Source organism: Dromiciops gliroides, chromosome X, assembly GCF_019393635.1.
Source record: "Dromiciops gliroides isolate mDroGli1 chromosome X, mDroGli1.pri, whole genome shotgun sequence".
Taxonomy (NCBI): Eukaryota; Metazoa; Chordata; class Mammalia; order Microbiotheria; family Microbiotheriidae; genus Dromiciops; species Dromiciops gliroides.
In genome coordinates this window covers 62800093-62818704 of record NC_057867.1, presented here as the reverse complement: position 1 = coordinate 62818704, position 18612 = coordinate 62800093, and the positions used below count along the sequence as shown (strand labels likewise).

General features: G+C 39.6%; 1 protein-coding gene and 1 pseudogene across 1 annotated transcript in view; one reads left to right on the top strand and one right to left on the bottom strand.

Annotated features, from left to right (window-relative positions):
- Positions 1–18612, top strand: part of CD99L2 (CD99 molecule like 2) — a 149289-nt gene that overhangs the window by 41155 nt on the left and 89522 nt on the right. The window lies entirely within an intron of this gene.
- LOC122733526 lies at positions 10879–11409 on the bottom strand (annotated as a pseudogene).

The window sequence follows — 18612 nt, the reverse complement described above, 5'->3', positions numbered from 1 at the left end:
TGGAGGTTCATAGCACTGGATCTTCAGATAGAATATTAGCCAGCTCACAGCTTCAGGCCATCCTAATCTTAGTGCTCCTGCACATCCAAAATGATCTCAGCTACACCCCAAAGGTCCCATTGTGGGCCTCCAAACACCCTGGGACTTTACAGGGGAGTGAGTGATTGAGAGAGAGAGATAGAGCACTTGCGCGTGTGCGTGTGTGCATATGTGCGTGTGTAGGTAGAAGAGCTTTGCAGGCTTACAAGTTTACAAGTACTGGAATCCATTTTTGGTCCCCTTTGGCAGATAATGGGTTTGTTTACCTGTATTGGTACTAGCTGTGCTGGCAGCCTCCTTTCCTAAGCCTGGGGGCTGCTGGCTAACTTTAAAAAAAATTTTTTTTTTTTTAACGGGGCAATGGGGTTAAATGACTTGCCCAGGGTCACACAGTAAGTGTCAAGTGTCTGAGGCCGCATTTGAACTTAGGAACTCCTGAATCCAGGGCCGGTGCTCTATCCACTGTGCCACCTAGCTGCCCCCGCTGGCTAACTTTTTGTGGATTTTTGCTGTGTAAAAAGTCACTCTAGTTTCTCATTGGATTTCTTTGCCATTACTCCATCTTGTGAGCATTTTGGGTTCTTGCAGGAGTAGGTACAGGGGAGCTGGGAGCTGGGCAGCCTGTCTCTGCTTAGGCCGTCATCTTGATCAGAAAGCCCAGCTTTACTACCACTCCTTTTCATGGACTCTAAAACTGACACTCCACTCCCCCCTCCATCCCAGCCTCTTTGTGTTCATCTTACTCATCCCTCATTCCAAGAATGTACTCCCTTCTCCTCTGAGCCTTCCAGAATCCTTACATTCAGCTAAGGTCTCACTGCCTTTTTTTTTTTTTTTTTTTTGGTGAGGCAATTGGGGTTAAGTGACTCGCTCAGGGTCACACAGCTAGTAAGTGTTAAGTGTCTGAGGCTGGATTTGAACTCAGGTACTCCTGAATCCGGGGCCAGAGCTCTATCCACTGTGCCACCTAGCTGCCCCTCACTTCCTTTTTAAAGCCTCTTCCTCCTACCTCTTTATTACTCCTTTCCTTTTTCTTCTAGTACACTGATCTGTGTTGTAAAACATGTATTAAGGACTTACTTTGTGCTAGGTGCTCTTAAGTAGTACAGGAGGGATGTGATGGGAGAATGTTTTTTTCTGATGTTCGCTGCTGACCATACTTGTGCCTTTGGTTTTCAGTTGTGAAAGTTTTAGTTTCTTTCATATCTTACATAGAAGTAAAAATAGGCTACAAGGATGATCTTCTTAGGTCCCCTATTTAGGTCTTGCAGGATCTGAATGGAGCCAATCCTTTCACCTTTAACATACTGCTTGACCTGGGACAAGTAACAATCTCTTTGGGCCTCAGTTTCCTCCTATGTAAAATGAGGGAGTTAGACTAGATAATTGCTACAGTTCTTACCTACCTGTAAACATTGTCAAGGTATGTTACAAAAATAAGAAAACATTTAACTTCTCCCCATCAACAGATGCAAATGAAGTTCAATATTGAATGCATCTCACAGTTCTATTACTTTCATTGGATGGAGCTTGATGCAGTCCAGTCGGACTCCCCTTTGCAATTGAACCGTTAAAAGAAATGATTGGGGGCCGCTAGGTGGCGTAGTGGATAAAGCACTGGCCCTGGATTCAGGAGGACCTGAGTTCAAATCCAGCCACAGACACTTGCCACTTACTAGCTGTGTGACTCTGGGCAAGTCACTTAACCCTCATTGCCCTGTGCCCTCCCCCCAAAAAAAGAAAAGAAAGAAATGGTCCACTTTGGTCTGACTGTGACACTCTCTGGGTCTCAGTTTTTGGATCTGTTGACTGAAGTTGTTGGAGTAAATGAATGAAAAGCTTACATTTTCTCTCTAAAATAGGGATCCTGTCCTGCCAGCCTCTCATAGACACATAAACAAATGTCCTCAGCAAAGGATATGGATGAATATTGAATGGCATTAGTGCGCTTTTGCAAAAGTCAACCAGCTTGCAAATCAGTCAGTCTGTATCCAGAAGTGCCATTATAACATTGGTACTGACAGACAGGACTAATGCCTATGTTGGAAGCTAATTGTTTTTCCAAGCTCTTGTTCTTTGTAATGATTATGTTTCATTGTGCTGGATCGACATGCGTGTGTGTCTATAAATAGCAATACCACATTTATTGAGAAGGCATGTATTTAGCAGTATCACCTGTTCAGAACCCAGATGAAGACACAAAAGGAAGCAAAGGGAAAAAGGCACTTGAGTAGCTAAAACAGATGCCACAATGTCGTGTGCACTTTTTGTTCATAGAAGAGGTGCTCCCTCAGTCTGTTTACTCATAGTTTACACACATTTCTAATGAGCTTCACTACATGAATTCTAAGCCTGGAAAATTACAAGGGTGGGAGGTAAATTCCTTGTAGTAGTAGGTAGATTTTCACAGAAAGAAGTGACAACCAAAAGCTTCATGACAAAGAAGACATAGGAACTAAATCTTACCCTGCCATCATTTCGAGCAGGGGAAAAGAGTCACATACATCTCAATAGGTATTGAGGACATGGCTGTCTTTTACCTCAGTATAATAATGAATACTCTCAATGAATTCAGGTCACTAGAAGTCCTAGAGTAATGAAAGAACTAGCAAATTTACCTGCTGGGCAAACTTTGAAAATTAGAGAGAATAGGAGAGGTGCTATAGGATCTGGGAAGGGCAAGTGTCTGGATTTCAAAGGGGGAAAGCGTCAAGTCTATAGAATGGAAGCCAACATGCATGACTTTGATTTCTGGCAACATTCTCTTTTTAAAAGGATGCTTGAGCATTTAGAAGGGAGAAGCACTGAGCCAGTGTGGCTTCAGAACAAACATATCATTAAATTCATTTTCACCATTTATCAAATATCATTTCTTTTTTTGGACAGGATTACAAGTTTTGGAGTGCCATGGAGCAGGCTGTTTTTATTTTTATGTCATGGATCCCTCGGGAAGTCTGGGGAAGTCTGTGTACCCCTTCTCGGAATGTTCTTTAATGTCTAAGATAAAATATATAGGATTACAAAGGAAATAGATTTTATTTAAATACAGTTATCAAAACATTTTTATAAAGTTCTCAGAGTGGGAGTGGGAAGGGAACAAGCATTTATTAAGGACCTCTTATATGTCAGGAACTGAGCTAAGTATTTTACAAATATTGTCTTCTTTGATCTTTGCTTAAGAACTACTGCCGTGGACATATAATAAATAGATTTGACCAAGGTATTTGACAAAGTCTCTTGTGCTAATCTTGGGGGTAAGGTAGAGAGATGTGGACTAGGTAATGGTATAATTAGGTGGATTTGGACTGAGTGGCTAGGCAGAAAAAAGTAGCGTTCATCCTTGGTTTTCAAAGAGGACCAACGAAATCTCAGGGTGATGTCTTGACTTGCATTTGATTTGGATTTAAGTGAGGCAGAACTACACAAAGTCATAAGCCTCACTCACTTTTCCAGAGTCATCAATGTGCAGTGTCAGGACAGCTGACAGTGACTTGGGATGAAGTAGATGACCTTGGGGTCTTCGATGTCTGACCGAACTCTTAAGGACTCAACTTCGCCTGTTTTGATTGCTCCGGATTGTTCTCATGTGCCCATTTTGCCAGGGGAAGTCTTCATATTCTTGGGGTAGACATGCCCCTAACTCACCGCTGGGCTTGGGGCCTGTTGGTTACCCTTAGCCTGGATTAGATTGTCTATGGAGATGGTTTTACCGGGCTGTGGCTGCTGCGCATGCCTCAACTTCTTGGAACCCCAGGTGAGAGGTGGGTGACAGGTGGACTCCAAAGGTGGATGAGCAGCCCTGACACCGGAGCTGCTAGTCCTTCCTGAACACTCCAAGACACTAGTTTTCTGGCTCCAACTTCAGCATTTTTCACTGGCTGTCCTTCATGCCTAGAGCTTTCCCTTTTCATCTCTGCCTCTTGGCTTCCCTAAAGTGTCAGCGAAAATCCAACCTTCTCCCATACCCCTTAATCTAGTATTATCTCCAGTTTATCTTGTCAGTATCTTATTTGGACATACTTGTTTGCATGTTGTCTCTCTATTAAACTGTGGGCCCCTTGAGAGCAGGAACTGTTTTGTGTCCTTTTTTCATATTTCTTTTATTTATATAGTACAGTGCCTGGCATATAGTAGGCACTTAATGCTTGTTGATTTTATTGGCACACAAAGTCAATGTCAGCCAAATTTTTTTTTTCTTTTAGAAATTTGACAGTTCTATACTCAGTATATATTTGAGAAATGAGGTCTTTATCAGTGAAACTTGCTGTAAAAAATTTTTGATACTACTCTATTATTATTATTATTATTTTTGCAGGGCAATGAAGGCTAAGTGACTAGCCTGGGGTCACACAGCTAGTAAATGTCAAGTGTTTGAGGCCAGATTTTAATTCAGGTCCTCCTGAATCCTGGGCTGATGCTTTATCCACTGCGCCACCTAGCTGCCCCCATCTATGGTACCTTTTAGTAAAATGGAGTTTGCCTGTTTATCTCTTTGAATTGGGTCTCTTCTTACTTTGTCTGAGATCATGATTGCTACTCCTGCCTTTTTTTACTTCAATTGAACCATAATAGACTTTGTTCCAGTCCTTCATTTCAACTTTATGTGTGTCTTTCTGTCCCAAGTGTGTCTTTTATAAACATATTATTAGATTCTGCTTTCCAGTCCATTCTGCTATCTATCCTTTTCCATTCCATTGGCTCATCCCATTCACATTCACAGTTATGATCACTAACTATGCATTTCCATCCATCCCATTTTCATCCCATTCTTCTCTCTCCCTCCCTCTCTTTTGATCCTGTCCTTTTTCTTTTATTCTTTCTTTATTCATTTATTTATCTCTATCTATCTATCCATTCATTCATTCAATTTATTTATTTATATTTATGGTTTTTTTGATCCTCTCCTTTTTCAAAAGTCTGTCTTATTCCCATTCCCTTCTTTCTCCCTCTTGGGTAAGAGAGATTTCTATAAACAATTGAGTATGTATATGTATTCTTCCCTCTTTGAATTAATTCTGATGAGAGTGAGATTCAAACATTCTTTCCCCCTCCCCTCATTTTCTCCTCCACTATAAAAGCTTTTGCTTCATGTGAGAGAAAATTAGCCCTATGCTATCTCTCTCTTTCCCCTTCTCCCAGTGCATCTCTCTTTTTCAGCCCTACATTCTTTTTTTGGAAATCACCCCAACATAATCTACTCACACCCTTTCTCTCTGTGTAGACTCCTAACTGCATGATCTTCCCTTATAGGAATGTAAACAGTTTAAGTCCATTGAGTCCCTTATATGTTTGCCTTTTTCGGTTTCTCTTTAGTATTGTATTTGAATTTCAGACTTTCCACTCAGCTCCAATCTTTTCATCAGGAATGCTTGGAAGTGCTTTATTTCATTAAATATCCATTTTTTTTTCCCCCTGAAGACTTATATTCAATTTTGCTGGGCACAATATTTTTGGTAGTAATCCTAGCTCTTTGCCCTCTGGCAGAGATTCCAAGCCCCTTTTCTCCTTTAAAGTAGAAGCCTTTAAATCTTGTGGTATCCTAACTGTGGCTCCATATTATTTCTTTCTTTCTTTTTTTTTTTTTGATGAGGCAATTGGGGTTGTGGCTTGCCCAGGGTCACACAGCTAGTAAGTGTTAAGTGTCTGAAGTTGGATTTGAACTCAGGTACTGCTGACTCCAGGGCTAGTGCTCTATCCACTTCGCCACCTAGCTGCCTCTCCATAGTATTTCAGTTGGGTTTTTTTGGCTGCTTGCAGTATTTTTTCCTTGACTTGGGAGTGCTGGATTTTGGTTATAACATTCTTGGGAGCTCTGGAATTTGGTTATAATATTCTTGAGAGCTTTCATTTTGAGATCTCTTTCAGGAAGGTAATTTGTGGATTCTTTCAATTTCTCTGGATCTAAGGTACTCTGGCACTTTTCGTAGATAATTTCTTCAAATATGATGTCTGGGCTCTTTGATCATTGCTTTCAGGTAGTCTAATAATTTTAAAATTATCCCTCCTTTATCTGTTTTCCAGGTTAGTTGTTTTTCCAATGAGATATTTCAAATTTTCTTCTATTTTTCATTGTTTTGACTTTTTTTTATTGTTCCTTGACATCTTATGGATTCATTAGCTTCCACTTGCCCAATTCTAATTTTTAAGGATTGATTTTCTTCAGTGAGCTTTTGTACCTCTTTTTCCATTTGGCCACTTCTGCTTTTTAAGGCATTCTCTTCAGTGGATTGTTGTGTCTCTTTTACCATTTGGACAATTATGTTGTTTTTTTTTTGTTTGTTTTTTTGGTGAGGCAGTTGGGGTTAAGTGACTTGCCCAGGGTCACACAGCTAGTAAGTGTTAAGTGTCTGAGGTCGGATTTGAACTCAGGTGCTCCTGAATCCAGGGCCAGTGCTTTATCCACTGCGCCATCTAGCTGCCCCGACAATTATGTTTTTTAAGGTAGTATTTCGTATTTTTGTGCCTCCCTTACCAGCCTTTTGATTATCTTTTCATGATTTTCTTGCATCACTCTCATTTTCCCCCAGTTTTTCGTCTACTTCTTTTATTTGATGTTTAAAATCCTTTTTGGAGCTCTTCCAGGAATTCTTTTTGTGTATTCTACCAACTCATATTTTTCTTTGAGGCATTGTATGTAGCTGTTTTGACTTCTTTGTCTTCTAAGTTTGTGTCTTGATTGTCCCTGTCACCATAGTAACATTCTTTGGTCAGGTTCTTTTTTTGTTGTTTGCTCATTTTTCTTTAGCATAAAGTTAAAAGTTAAAAAAAAAAAACAGGCAGTAAAAATGTCCCAAGTTTCTTCTTGTCCCAGATTTCAGGTTTTTTGTGCTGCTGTTGTCAGAGCTAATTTTGGAGATCTCTAAATTTTCAATTCTTCTAAAGAGATATGATATAAGGAGATGTGTGGCCACTGCTATCTTAGTCTGTGCTTTGGTCTGTTAGCCACCACAAGCACTCTTTTCTGCCCTGGAACTGTGACCAAGATCCCTGCTCCTGTACAGCTGCAAGTACTAGTGTGTTAGTGCTTCTCCTAATCCTGGAACTATGACCCAGAAATGGGCAGTGCAACAGAGTTGTGCACCCATTGCCCGCAAAAGGGTTCCTGTAATAATCTTCTGGCCAGTTTTCTGACCCCTCTACCATCTGTGGGCTGAGAGCTCTAGAAACCACTACCACTGATGTAGCTGCCCCCATGTCCTGCTACTACCTAGGGGCACAGCCAATGTTGTGCTGTGCTTCCCTCACCCCAGTGAGATGGATCTTTCCTGCCAACCTTCTAAGTTGTCTTGGATTGGAAAGTTGTTTCACCCTTACCTTTTGTTCTATTACTCCAGAATTTGTTTTGAGGCATTATTTTAAAGTTTTTCAGAGAGGAATTTGTAGAGTTCAGGAAAGTCCCTGCTTTACCATCTTGATTCTGTCTTCAGTGTTGGCAGTTTCTTCTCTAGTTCCTCTGACTCTTTGAAAACCAGCTTACTCTTCTGCTAATTCTTGTTTCATGTGTTGCTGAAGTGTAGCTTGCAGAATCTTACGCATAACCTTGTTGGCATGTGAAATGAGCACAGTTGTTTGATAATTTGAACTTTCTTTGGCATTGCCCTTCTTCAGGACTGAGATGTAAACTAATCTTTTTCAATCCAGCGATCACTGTTGAATTTCCCAAATTTGCTGGTACATTGAGTGTAACTCTTTACACCTTACCCCTCCCAATATAAATTGACACTGGCTTTCTTGCTTTTTCTTATACAAGAAATTCCAAGTCTATGTCTCCTTATCTCTGCTTCCTACCTTCCCTGATGTCTTTTCAGTACCAGCTAAAATCCCTCCTTTTACAAGAAGCTTTTCCTTATCTCTTTTAATTTAATTCAAATACCTGTCCTCTGCTGATGATTTTCATTTTATTCTTTGTGTTTTTTAACCTAATTTTCAAGTTGTCTTCCTTTTTCACATTAGACTTGGAACCTCTTGAGAACAGGGATTATCTTTTGTCTTTCTATGTATTCCTACTGCTCAGCCCAATGCCTGGCTCATAGTAGGTGCTTACCAAATGATTATTGACTGACTGAAGGGGCCACAGGCAGACAGGCAGGCACACTAATCTAATTTTGATGGAGCTGTCCAACAGTTTTGGAATACAATTTGGAACTATACTGAATGTTACTATACTGTGCAAATCCTTTGACCCAGTGATACTACACTTAGTCCCCTATGTCTAGGAGGTCAGAGATAGAAGGAAAAGGTCCCATATTTACAAAAATATAGAATCACATTTTTTGGTCACAAAAAGACTGGAAAAAAGTGAGTGCCCAATAGTAGAGTATTACTTGAATAAATGGTAGTATATGAGTATTATTACACATGCTAAGAATGCAGAGAAACTTGGGAAGATGTGTATGAGAGAGAGAGAGAGAGAGAGAGTGTGTGTGTGAAGATGGTGTAGAGTGAATTAAGCAGAAGCATGGGAACAGTGAAAATAATAACATAAACAAAAATGACATTAAAAGACAGTGTAGGAGTTTCAAGCATTACAAAGAAAAGGACCAGAGCTCAAAAGAAACTTTGTACTCTAAAGACAGAAGTCAATATAAACCTAGAAAAGTTTCTATTTCAGCAACTAGAAATGACTAAAAATGTTGAAGACTTGATTACATTTTATTAATTGGGTAGCTGAGACAAGTGTCCCTTCAGAACTTTTTTTTTAGACTTTTATTTTCCAAATTACATGTAAAAGCAAATTTTGACATCAATTTTTTTTTAATCTTTGTGTTCCAACTTCTCTTCCTCCCTCCCCTCCCACCCTCACCCCAAGAACTCAAACAATTCAACATAAATTATACATGAGTAGTCATGGAAAACAATTCTACGTTATCTAGGTTGTGTGAGAAAACAGGTGAAAACAAAACTTCAGATTAAGGAATTGTCAAAAAAAATATGTTTCAGTCTGTTTTCAGATACCATCAGTTCTTTCTCTGTAGATGGACTGCAATTTTCCTAAGTTCTTCAGTTTTCTTCAGAGTTATATTGGATCATTGCCTTGCTGAAGATAACCATGTGGTTCCCAGCAGATCATCTTACACTAATGCTGTTATTTTGTATATGGTACATTTCTCTCTGCTTCATTTCATGTGGGTCTTTCCAGGTTTCTCTGATAGCATCCTGTTCATTATAATTTTGATATAGTACTTTGAACTTGACAAAGAATTTTCTTCACAATAGCCCAGCAGAGTGGGTACCATATGTTTTGACATTGTAGTCAATCACCATAACTATTTCCATCCCATCCCCTTCCAGTGATATTTACTCTGTTGTCTATCTTATTTTGCCCTAATCCTCCTCAAAAGTGTTTAGCTACTGACTGCCCCCTCCCCTGCTCTGCCCTCCCTTCATTCACCCTTTCCTCCTTATCCTCTTCCTCTCCTACTTTCCTGTAGGGTTAAATAGACTACTCCTCCCCATTGGGTGTGAATGTTATTCCGTCCTTGAGCCCACTCTGATGAGGTTAAGACCTTTGAACTAATTCTGTTTTCTAAATTTTTCTTCCTCCCTCCCTCCTCAACTCTCCCTGTGAAATCAAGCACTTCAATATATGTCATACATGTGGTGTTATGCAGAACATCTTCACCTTTCTCAAAAGTGTTTTGCTTTTTACAGCTCCCTCCCCCAAACTTCCCTTCCTTCTTTCCCCTCTTCCCCCCCCCCCCATCTCCTTCTCTTCCCACTTTTCCTCAGGGCAAAAAGATATTACTATACCAGCTTGAGTATGTGTGTTATTCCCTCTTTGAGCCAATTCTGTTGATAGTGAGGTTCACTCTCTCCCCCTTTCCTTCCCCCTCTTCCCCTCCCCTCCATAGGCTTTTATCATGTTTCCTTCATGTGAGCTACCTCTCCCCATTCTACTTCTCTCCTACCCCTTCCCCCAGTCTATTCCTCTTACCCCTCATCCCTATTTTAAATATGTCAATCATGGGTTAGCTAGATGGCACGTTGGACAAAGCACCAGCCCTGGGCCCAGGAGATCCAGAGCCCAAATCTGGCCCCAGACACCGGACAACCCACCCTGTTTGCTCCACAGAGGACAAGGATACACAAAAAATAAATGCTTTACAAATACCATCCCTTCATATTTAGTTCAAACCTGTGTCCTCTGTGTATTCCTTACGGAAAAAGTTCTTATGAGTTGGAAGTATTATTTTCTCATGTATGACTGTAAACAGTTTAACCTTTTAATGTCCCTCATGAAGTCTTTTTCCTGTTTACCTTTTTATGATTCTCCATGATCTTGTATTTAAAAGTCAAATTTTCTATTCAGTTCAGGTCTTTTCATCACAAATGTGTGAAAGTCCTCTTTTTCATTGAAGTCCCTTTTTTTCCTCTGAAAGATTATAAACAGTTTTGCTGGGTATGTGATTTTTGGCTGTAGTCCCTGTTCCTTTGCCCTCTGGAATATCATATTTCATGCCCTCTGGTCCTTTAATGTAGAAGCTGCTAGATCTTACTTTATCCTTATTGGAGCTCCACAGTATTTGGGTTTTTTTTTTTTTTTTGTGAGGCAATTGGGGTTAAGTGACTTGCCCAGGGTCACACAGCTAGTAAGTGTCAAGTGTCTGAGACCAGATTTGAACTCAGGTCCTCCTGACTCCAGGGCCCATGCTCTATCCTCTGCACCACCTAGCTGCCCCCGCTCCACAGTATTTGAATTCCTTTTTTCTAACTGTTTGCAATATTTTCTCCTTGACCTGGGAGTTCTCAAATTTGGCTATAATATTCCTGGAGGTCCTTCAGAACTATCTTTTTTTTTTTTTCCCAAATTTTATTCAATATGAAACATCTCTACACTTTTTATTGAGGAGGTTGAGCACGTCCACGACCAAAGCTACCTCTAACCTGGAATTCTGTTGCTGACCCAGCCCCAGCCTCAGCCTTGTTGTCAGCACCAGGGAGAGCAGCACTTCACTGTAGGTGTCTCTGGCAGCTTCATCACGACTAAGCCGGGCAGGTCGCTCACCCTCCAGGCCTTTAGGTCTTGGCCTTCTCGTCTCAGGACGACTTCTTCGGAGTGTGGCAGGCACAGTCTCAGGGGACAGGTGAAGGTCATCCCGGAGATACTGAAGGCCCTCATTGGGGAGATAGCAGTAGAAATGCCTCCATGCAAACTGCTCCTTAACATAGCCACGAGACTTTAGAGACTGCATAGCCTTCATGACATGGAGATTGGCCACATTCTTGTCTGCCAGCTCAGGATGCTTTGGCATGTGGACATCTTTCTTGGCTACCATTACTCCCTCCTTAAAAAGGAGTTCGTAGATAGCAATTCGGTTCTTCTTGGGCATCAACATCTCGGCGGCGGCGACAACGGGTTCTGCTCTAGACGGAGCCCTGGATAGAAAGGCCCTTCAGAACTATCTTGAAGGGTCAGAGAGAGAATTAAAAAAGATCAACAAGGTATGGGAATAGCTTTATTTTGTTTTGATGGTCTTACAAAAGAAAACACAAGGGAGGGACTTATTTCTCCCACTTGGAATGTGTGAGAAGATAATGCAAATGTTTTTGATGCAGTAGAGGAAGAGAACATCTAATGAACCTCACAAACTCTAGCAGTGATACCTTATACTGATGTCAGGAATCTTTTTTAATTTTTAATTTTTTTTATTTTTTAGTGAGGCAATTTTGGTTAAGTGACTTGCCCAGGGTCACACAGCTGGTAAGTGTTAAGTGTCTGTGGTCGGATTTGAACTCAGGTACTCCTGACTCCAGGGCCGGTGCTCTATCCACTGCGCCACCTAGCTGCCCCAGGAATCATTTTGAAAAGGAGATGAGCAGAATTTTGAAAAGCCCCTTTTGAGTTTGATAGCTTGAATACAAATAATAGACCAACTATATTTATAGCAATTTAAAAAATCTGATATCAGCTAAACCATTATGAATGAGCACATTCTCTCTAAAAATCAGACAGTATAAAAACATTTCGAGACCTGAACACAACAAATGTGGTGTTTAAGCTATTAAAGCTTAAAATCATGCTATAACTTTTTTTTGGGGGGTGGGACAGTGAGGGTCAAGTGACTTGCCCAGGGTCACACAGCTATCAAGTGTCAAGTGTCTGAGGCTAGATTTGAACTCAGGTACTCCTGAATCCAGGGCCGACGCTTTATCCACTGTGGCATGTAGCTGCCCCTGTGCTATAACTTTTTTTTTTTAAGTGAGGCAATTGGGGTTAAGTGACTTGCCCAGGGTCACACAGCCAGTAAGTGTTAAGTGTCCGAGGCTGGATTTGAACTCAGGTACTCCTGACTCCAGGGCTGGTGCTCTATCCACTGTGCCACCTAGCTGCCCCCAGTGCTATAATTTTAGAAGCTTCCTGTATGTTGTGGCTTTTGCCAAAGGAAAGACCATGGGAGGAAAGGTGGAACTGTCTAGAAATATTCCCAAGAAAGGTGTTATACATCCAAAAAAAGAGAAAAGGACCTATTTGTACAAAAATATTTATAGCAGCTTTTTGTTGTGGCTAATGATTGGAAATCAGAGGGAGGCCCACCAACTGGGAAATGGCTAAACAAGCTGTGGTACATGATTGTAATGGAATAGTATTGTGCTATAAGAAATGGCAAGCAGGATGATTTCAGAAAAACTTGGAAAGACTTGCATGAACTGATGCATAGTGAAGTGAAGAGAACCAGGCAAATGTTGTATACAGTAATAGCAATGAACTATTGTGAATGACTTAGGTATTCTCAACAATACAGTGATCAAAGACAATCCCAAAGGACTAAGGGCGAAGCATATTATCCACCTCCAGAGAAAGAACTGATATTGATTGAACATAGATTTAAGTGAAGCATGCCATTTTTCACTTTTTCGTTTCTTCTTTTATTTGAGTCTTTTTTTTTTTTGTATTTGAGTCTTCTTATACAAAATGACTAATATGGTAATGTTTTACATAATTGCACATGTATAATCTATATCTCATTGTTTACCACCTGGGGTGGGTAGTGGAGGGAGAGAAGGATAGAATTTGGAACTCAAAACTTTAAATAAAAGTGTTTGTTATTAAAGAAAGAAAAGAAAGGTGTCATAGACCATAGTGAAAGTGGCTTGAGTTATTGATTCCCTTCCAGAAGACTTTGGAAGAGTATATCAATATGTATTTGGGATTTAGAACAGAACACTTGAATACCATATTGCTTGATAATTATCACCATTTTACAGATTATGAAACAGCCTAAGACAGCTCATTTTGCTTTGGGGCAACTCAGATTTTTAGGAGGTTGGTCCCCCCCCCCCCCCCGCCCCAAGTTTAGTTAAGCTTAAATTTGTCTCTTACTTTTATGGCCTGCAGTTTATTCTGCTCTCTGGATAAATTAAAAAAACCCCAAACTTGAGTCACCAAGGTTTTAGGCATAAAAAAGTTATCTCTATAAATGGCATTTAAAAATATTTCCCTGTTCACCTTCCCCAAATACTGCAAAGCCTATTTGGCAAAACTTTTCAAGCCATGAGAAACAACAGAACTGATTCAGACACCCCCCCTCCCCTTTTCTCCCCATTAAATAGGAGATTGTTGAAGTCAGGTAGTAACCTCTTTCCTTTTCCTTTGCAGTATGAAGCAGTTGCCATAGACAGACAAGATCCAGGCTTATTCACAGAGCCATTTTGAAAAGAATGTTATGTGTTCAGGATCTAGCCTTACCTGGGTGACAGCAACTTGCCTGACTGTTACACTGCCCACCCCAGTTTATTGTGATCTGTCAAGGACATCTGGTTTAAATAACTGCTGTTGAGAAGCTTGGGTAGCTGGGAAGGTACCCACTGTTTTGCCTCCCCACCAGCCACTTAATTATTGATCCCTAAAGGTGTCCCATGTCTTTTCACCTCCCTGCAGAAAACAAAAAACACTGTCAGCTGTGATTAGTTCCCAATGCATTATTAATACCAGCAATACCCAGGGAATTTCTGACCTCATTTGAACCTATACAATTGTCTCTTTTCTGTATTTGAGTACTCATAATTAAACTAAGTAAAAGAGGAGGGGGAAGGAGCAGATAATTCCAAATTGAATTATTTAAAGCAGAATCTTCCATTGGGAAAAATGCTTGCTTTGTCAGTTTCTGAAGCATATTGAGATTTTTGGCTCTTTAACCAAGCCCTTTTAAAATTATCTCTGATTTATATAAGAAATTGGACCTGGTTTGTGCGAAATTCATGTAAATAAACAGATGCTATGTTTTTAGGACCAAATTGGTTTTTCTGGCATAAAAGTGGCTGTTGTAGTCTTCCTCAATCTTTGAAGCTTTTGAGGAAAGCAACAGTTTCCCAAAATCCTTTATTCAGAAATTCTTCAAATATTTGAAGGATCATCATCTGGAAGTGAAAATGTAGCTTTAGAGATTAGAACTAGGCCCATGGAATGGCCCCTTCAAGAAAGTATAAGGAAGAACTTTCTAAGAACTTGAGTTGTAAGGCAATTGAATGGGTTCTTACTTTCTGTCCCTGGAGGTATTGAAGGAGAGGCTAGATGATAATAGCAGTGCTTTGCAGCTCACAATAAATCACTCTTGGTACCTAGTATAAATATCATTCCCATTTTACAGATAATAAAACCTAGGCTCAGTGGTCACAAAATCTAATACATGACAGTTTTCAGGCTTAAACTTAGGTCTCAGGACTTTTTTTTTTAAACATTCACTACTCACAATTAAAATTTTTTTCACTGATGAGTTTCACAGGAAAAAAAAGAAATTTTATTTTAAAATCAGAAGTCAATTTTGGGATCTGCTTTAAAGTTAGTTTAAAGTAGCTTATTCCACTCATCTGAATTAATAAACATGCCCTAAAGTTCTAATAATTTTCATGCAAGGAAAAAGTCAAATATATTTTCATATTAAAAGGAAACACAAGTGTTTTTATGCCGTATGGAAAACACCATTCAGACTCAACATTTCAGGAGTTTACTTTGTCCCTTGATGCAAAGAGAATGAAATGCCTCTTATTCAGATGCTACAAAGGTCAAATATTTCCCTTTACCTAATCAAAATTGTTTCAGAATTAGATACAAGTTCATCTGGCAAAATGATTTAAGTTACAGTCTATATAAAATATAAAATACATTGTGTTATTTTAGTCTCATGAAGAATTACATGTAGGAGAAATGATTCTTTCTGTTGAGATCAACTAATATCTTGATTTGGCCAGCAACTTTATAATCACAGCCCTGATGTGACATATCTACTACAAAAGTAGTTTGTTTCCTGTGAATAGTTATATATTTTATGTGGACGAAAATCAGTTAAATGGAACTGAATTCAAGTTTATTATGAGCTGGAGGTGGTTATACTCATCTGAGCCTTTTCCCAACATTTCTGAAGCAGTTTTGATTCATATATATACTAAAGTTAATCCTTGAAATATAAAATGCATTTGCAGTCATATTGTAAAGCTAGCTACAGGCAGATTATACTTCCTAAGCAAAACAGGACTAAATGGAAAAGAATGAGTAAACTAACTACTCCTTCAGCATTATCTTCATAACTTCCATTTCCAGTGCTCCATCATAGCCTTCTGGCAAAAACACTGACACTTCATGTTATAATTTTAAAGATACATAAATTAAAAAATTGATTCGCACAAAGAAATATGAAAACCTTATATACAACAAATCTGTTTCTAAAAAGTACAAAAATAACATCTATGCCAATTGTTTTATCATGCTGATAATTTGCAGTACATATGGAAGAGAGAGTTCAGATTTAGTCACCCAAATATTTATACCCTGTGTACTGTATATCCTGAATATGATGAAAACACTACCCTAAGTTTACCAAATATTGCAATAACCCAAACTCTGTATATATAAGATGCCAGTAGTTACAATTTTGTTCTACTTGATGATTAAAAGCATTTCATCAGCAAGCTCCTAATATTAAGCACACCAAGAGCTACAACAGTTCGAGTCCATGACCTTATATAAAGAAATCCAAAATGTACAAAATACATGACAACAAAAAAAGGGAACATTTATTGCCATGCAAAAATCTTAACTGATAAAACTGTATCGAAATGCAAGTTACAAGGGTGAAATCAAATTTTTATATAACACTTAGGACACAAAGTCAGCAGTCAGTTCTGCTTAACACAATGCTTAACCAACAGAGATTTAGAAAAGGAAATATATTCTTTTTGCTGGTGTTTTTCAGATCTTTGAATTCATGGGAACAATCCAGATCAGCAGCCTTTATAAATTATCTCTGTCTCATGAAGTTAACTCTTTTAAAAGATTTTAAATTTAGTTATTTATTTTGATTTTTCTGAATTACATGTAAAGATATTTTTTGAGTTCCAAATTTTTCTTCCACCCTCTCTTCCCTCCCCCTCCCAATGCCAGTAAGCAATTTGATATAGGTTATACATTACAGTCATGTTAAACATGAAATTTACTTTTTAACAGTATTTTTTTTTTGCAGGGCAGTGGGGGTTATGTGACTTGCCCAGGGTCACACAGCTAGTAAGTGTCAAGTGTCTGAGGCCTGGCCTGTTGTAAAGTAGTTTATGAAGATTTCTAAGTTCATCAGTTTTCTTCTTACTTTCGAAAGACGGGTATTCTTTCAATTTCACAGTTTCTGTCCCTTTCCTTGGGCAATTGTATATGGTTCCCTTTGTAGGGAGGATACTTGCATTGTCAACCTCTCTATTTTCTTTTTCTCTCTCTTGCCTTCTAGAATGAGACTCTCTTCTTTTTCTTCCTCCTTATCCTCTTCATCATCTTCTTCCTCTTCGGCACCTCAGGGTCTCTCTCAGGTGCAGGCTGGGAAGAAAGATCCTCCTCCTCTGGGATAGGAGCTGATGAAGACATACTAACAACCAGTAGGTTGGTGATGCCTAGGGCCTGCCTGGCTCATGAGGCAAGAGGCTCCAAAGGTTGGTGGGTGGGGAACAGTGATATACCCTTTTTGCCTTTTTTGCCTGTGACCGTCTTAGGACTTTAAATTCAAGATTCTTTCCACTCAGCTACTTGCCAGGGATGTTGTAAAGGAGATTCTTATGTTCCAGTGTGTGTTATAGCTTTAAATTGTTAGGGCTCTATACAGCTCTTCTTGTTCCTTTTCATACTTAGTATTATAGCATTGTGCATATAGAGGTGGAAGGCAGCTCAGATACCATCTGGTCCACCTGCCTCATTTTTCAGATGGCTAGAAAGGTGAAGTAACTTCCCTAAGGTGACATAGGTGGGGTACTGCATACTAGAAACTGGATTTGTACCAGATCTCTTATTACAGATTCATGAGTAGTCGTTCTTTTTCTTTTATTTAAAGAGTAGTTGGGGGCAGCTAGGTGGCGCAGTGGATAGAGCACCGGCCCTGGAGTCAGGAATACCTGAGTTCAAATCGGCCTCAGACACTTAACACTTACTAGCTGTGTGACCCTGGGCAAGTCACTTAACCCCAATTGCCTCACTTTGGAAAAAAAAAGAGTAGTTGTATTGTAGGGGGCCATTTCCAGTCATCTCTATATATCTTGCCACTGGACCCAGATGGTTTTAGAGGAGAGAGTGAGGCTGGTGACCTTAAATAGCCTTCCCTCACTTAAATCCAGTTCAGTGCAAGTCATGACATCATCCCTGATGTCATGGTCCTCTTTGAGAATGAAGGACCACCAACAACAATGTATTGGGGCATCAACTCTATTACTCTAGGATCATAGGATTTAGAGATGGAAGACAGAGACTTCTCCTTCAGTTCTTTTATTATCCTTAAAATTTAATTTTTTCCCAGTGAACAAAATATGTTTTTCCTCTCTCTTACCTTCCTCCTGTTCTTCTCAGCTCCCCCCCCCCCATCCCAGCAACACACACACACACACAAGAAAACCTGAAACCCTTGGCCATATATGAAAATATATATCATCTCTATCTGGATCTTTGTATCTGGATCTGTCTGCACCCTCAGTTCATCTCATTCTGCTCACTTCACTCTGTATTGTTTCATATATATTTTGCCAGGTTCCTCTGAAGCCATCTCCATCATTTCTCTCTCTTTTTTTACCCCTCCAAGGCAATGAAGGTTAAGTGACTTGCCCAGGGTCACACAGCTAGTAAGTGTCAAGTGTCTGAGGCTGGATTTGAACTCAGGTCCTCCTGAATTGAGGGTTTGTGCTTTATCCACTGCGCCACCTAGCTGCCCCTTCCTGCCTATATATTTTTGGGAAGTCTTTTACATTATCCCCATTATCACTGTTTTCATGGTTACCACCATCATGTAGGCTTTTATTTTTCTATATCTAGATGATTGCAGCAGTATTCTAACTTGTCTCCAATCTTTGAGTCTTATCTATCCACTGCTGTTCCAGTAATCTGCCTAAACATATTTTCTGTGTCTTTCTTCCCTACCACTCCTAAGATTATATTCCCTTTTTGTTTCTCTGTTATTGTGTACCAGCTTTTAGTAACCCAAGAGGCCTACATCTGGGTTTGTAAGATTGGCAGGATTTTCTTTTCTTTCATTGTAAATGACCATGGAATAAACAAATCTTGGGCAGCCTGTCTGGTGCCAGGTTATGTTGTTTTCATTAGATTGTTAATAC